Source organism: Aythya fuligula, chromosome 1 (assembly GCF_009819795.1).
Source record: "Aythya fuligula isolate bAytFul2 chromosome 1, bAytFul2.pri, whole genome shotgun sequence".
Lineage (NCBI taxonomy): Eukaryota > Metazoa > Chordata > Aves > Anseriformes > Anatidae > Aythya > Aythya fuligula.
In genome coordinates this window covers 80309826-80313960 of record NC_045559.1, presented here as the reverse complement: position 1 = coordinate 80313960, position 4135 = coordinate 80309826, and the positions used below count along the sequence as shown (strand labels likewise).

The 4135-nt window shown below is 36.4% G+C and overlaps 1 long non-coding RNA gene across 1 annotated transcript; it reads left to right on the top strand.

The window, feature by feature from the left end:
* The first annotated feature begins 957 nt into the window (after positions 1-957).
* On the top strand, positions 958-2265 carry LOC116502283. Its single transcript, XR_004254553.1, has 3 exons — positions 958-1053; positions 1910-2104; positions 2199-2265. It is a non-coding gene; the product is annotated as an uncharacterized LOC116502283 (long non-coding RNA).
* The last annotated feature ends 1870 nt before the right edge of the window (positions 2266-4135 follow it).

The following is a 4135-nucleotide window of genomic DNA, read 5'->3' as shown; positions in this document are numbered from 1 at the left end:
GAAGATAAAATGCCAGGTGTAGACTGAAATAATGCTTTTACCACAAGATCACAGCACACCCATTGGAAGTGAAGGCAGAAAATGTATTCCAAGAGCTAGTGGTCAGAGCTTGGCCTGTCTACACTCCAACACATGACAATGGCAATTCTCCTCTCTCTGAGCTGCAGGGTGCAATGTTTCCTCCAGAATGAAGAGAAAGTAACTTTATTCTCATCTTCGCAAATTGGTTACTATAAAGATCGAGAGGTGCAGTTTGTTCTACCTTTCTTAATCAGGGCACCAAGAGAGATGAAGAAAAAAAGAAAATGGAGAAGCACCCTAGGAGTGACAATGGGAAGTGAAGGAAGAGAGCAACAGAAAAAGAAAAAAAAAAAATCTTCAGAGATTTCCCTCAATTAGGAGGGAGAAAGGCAGCATCATTTCCGTTTACCTTCTTACCTGTTCTGGTCAGAGAATTTTTTAAGAAGAAAACATCACTAACTGTCTAACTGTAAAACCTCCTCTAGTTGTCATGTTTCAGCTTTTGGAAATTAGTAAATGGTGCTACAGCCACATGTAAATGTTCCATAAATCAAACCCAATAGTTCCTTGGAGCAGCTTTCCTTTCACTGATGAAAAATGCTAAGGGCAAAGTAAAAGGGGAGGAATGATGCACGACTGAAAGGGAGAACAGCGATTCAGTATTTCCCTCAAAGGGTTTAAATCAGGTAGATAAGGGTGACATTGTCTTTCAGGATCATAAGTGTATCTTTGTGATTAAAAATAGTTCTCCTATCACCTCTCCTTGGATAGCAGCCCTTTCCTTTAAGAGCAGAACTTGTCATGATAGGTTTGCAATTTGTGATTATTTATGTTCTTTGAGCAGTTTCCATCACGGTTTGCAACTTCTGAGACAATGTCTTGAATATCTATTTTGAATTATTCTTACTCTGTATAGGAACTGGTTAAAAAATTTCCTGGAACAACATTCTGGCTTGGATTATCATTTAGAGCTGATAAGAAAGGCTGGTTCTGGGCAGACAACACAACTGTTACAGAAGAACAAAAGTCTTGGTAAGTTTTAATAACGTGGACAGATATTTCCTGCAGTACATAAATTTGGTCCTCACCCATGTGCTACTCTCACTTTTTTTAACACCAAAAAGACATAGGATAACCAACTTCTATACAATTTTTTGTATATTCAGGGTCTTCTTTTTCCATTTCAGATTTTTCTTGGCCTCACCCAGGACTGCTTCTAGGCTAATCTAGGCGCTAGTACTGGGGAGAAAAAAAGGTGCCTGACAGTTTCTATTCACAATTTAGTTTCAGACTGACCATAAATGTCATACATTTCTCTTGTAATTGATATCTTGCCTCAGTGAGGACACATGGAAAAATTCCAACAGAAAAGTGTTTTGTTTTGTGTTGTTTTTGTTTGTTTGTTTGTTTGTTTTTTAATTATTGTTATTATTATTTTGTTTTGTTTTGTTTTGTTTTGTTTTGTTTTAATATAAGGCACCATTTATTTTTCTAGAATCACTTCAATTCTGTTTAACATGTTATTTCAGAAATACAATATTTTTTTTTTTCTTGCTTTCCAGCCTGCTTTTTCATTATTGGACAGTATCCTCTTAACTGATACCCTACACTCAGTACACAGCAATTAGTGTTTCTTACTCTCAAGTACAGGAAAGGTTTAGAATCCAGCCTTACAGTCTGCTGGGAGTGTTTGTTGGCATATTCATGACAAGGCCAGCCTCCTAGGTGTTATTGCATTATGTTGCTAAACTCTGTTTCTTTGTTGAGGTTATGCATTCTTTGTGAAAGATAAATGAGGACTTCTTGCAAAGATAGCTCTTTCTGAAAAGTGTGAAAATGCACAGTTTGAATGAGATGGGATAAAATAATAAAGATTTTTGCATCATAGGACAAATAATTTACAACGTTCCCGCCTCTGTGGATATATTTACCATCATGCAATATACAACCAAGCATGTGAAGCAGTTGATTACTATGTCTGTGAAAAGCCTGCCATCCAGTTGCAGCGACGTAACAACCACCAGCAAGAGGAATGGTTTGTCAGATCAAGAGGATTATGAGAGTTTAGAAGATATTCAACAAGGTTGATTTTTTTTTTTTTTTTCAAAATTATCACATAAGAATTTAAATATGTTGGGTCAGACCTAATACATTTTCCCATTTTCATTTTCTTTCAGACACATGTAAAAATGTCTTCACATTAAGGAAACACACACTGTGATGGGCTCCAGTGATCCATGTCTGTTTTTTTCAGGTTCAAAATGTCTAAACTATTACTCAGTTTTAGCCAACTTCAGTGATGAACAAAATGGGCAAAAGTGGTTGCCCAAGAAAAAAAAAAAGCACAGTATCAAGGCAAACACATAAAGAAATTGCTCCTAGCACCATCCACTGATAACAGTCCTAATACCACTTGTTGGAACTATGTAGTTGGAACATAACACCAACTACGAGGATTAAATGCTTCCATTCAGGACACGCTTCTGAGGTCTTGCTGGTCTGACAGTACTAGGATGGAATATACAACACACAAACACAGTCATTCTCAAAAGGTGGGCCAGGGTGTTCACAAACAGTATAAATAATGGTAACTCACCATTCACTTCTCTGTGGTAACATTTCATAGCAGTTCCTTTCAATTTGTGTTGTACCTGTTCCTGTCTTTTGCAGTTAAAATGCAGGCCTTCTGCCCAGTAACTTCCCAGAGTCTCTCTTGGTCTTTATACTAGGTATATGAGAAATCTGATGTAGAAGCTGTCCTGAACATGACACATCCTTTCTTGCTAATGAAAGGCCTTTTGCCATAAATAATTTGTCATAAATAAATAAATAAATAAATAAATAAGTCTGATTTTATTTTCTCTAACAGTAGAGTTACTGCAAGGTAATAGAAAAGATGTTTCTAGGATGTTTCTTCATTTGTGAGATAGGCCTAAGAGCAGACGGGACTTTGTCAAAGACAGACATGCACTTTGTCAAAGACAGACATGAGCTGAGATTGACAGCTGTCCACACAACAGGCAGCCACAAAGCTACATCGTACCTTTCTGCAGCCTTGGTCTTTCAGGTGACCTTACTTCTTGTCCAAAACCACTCTGTGGTGCAGGAACTATATTTGTTACTGTAAAGGCAGCTGGGATTAGAGTAGTTTCACAGTGCACTGTGCTACTAAAACAGAAGCAGCTAGTTTTTTTATTCTCAAAAAGCAATAACTAAAACACTCAAGCAATTGATAAACAAACAAACAAAAACACTCCAGAGAAGGAGGGAAGGCAGTGTCCTACCTACAGTTGTTCACATACTGAAGTGAAAAACGTAGTCCATCAAGACTGAAGATGGCAAAGAACATATCCTAGTGGTGGTGAAACATTGTAGGATTTAAAGGTGCATTGTCTGACTGTATTTAAAAGAAATTTTTGCTCACAGAGGGAGAAACATTAGAAATTCTCTTATTATGTATGGGTTGTGATGGCATTTTTGAATCAGTAGTATACAGCAGTGTGTTTCACTTTTCTAAAATCTAGTCCCCCTGCCTCCCAAGTGATAAACTCTAGCTATTGCAATTTACAAGGTCACATTCTAGTTAATAAATAGAGACATTTTGTTCTGACAGCTTTTATATAACTTTTACACATCTGTTATGTTCAAGTGTAGACCAAAACTTCCTATCTTCATCTATCTTCTTTGTCATTTTAGTCTGAAAAAACAAGAAATTTTACCTTCCTGGATCATTAAATGGACAAAGTGACAGTGAAACCTCATCATATTGCCTTTATTAAAAACTGTTACTTCTGTTCTTGCAGCAGAATCTATTTTAAAGGGTGGCTCTGTAATAACAATAATAATAATAATAATTTAGCAGGCTGCTTATTGAATTCAGATCTATGAAAATAATACAGGAGAATGCCTTTTACATCCTATTTTCCCTCATGAAAATTGTGTGAGATAAAAGTTATCACAAAAGATTTTCATTCTGTGCTTGAGAAGTTGTTGCAAAGACTAAAGAGGTTACAGTTTTGGAAAACTGCAGCCTAATACAGTAGCATAAATGTATTTGATTCTCAGACGTATTTTGATTCTTGTTATCTGCAGAAAAGCTCTTGACACTAAGGTG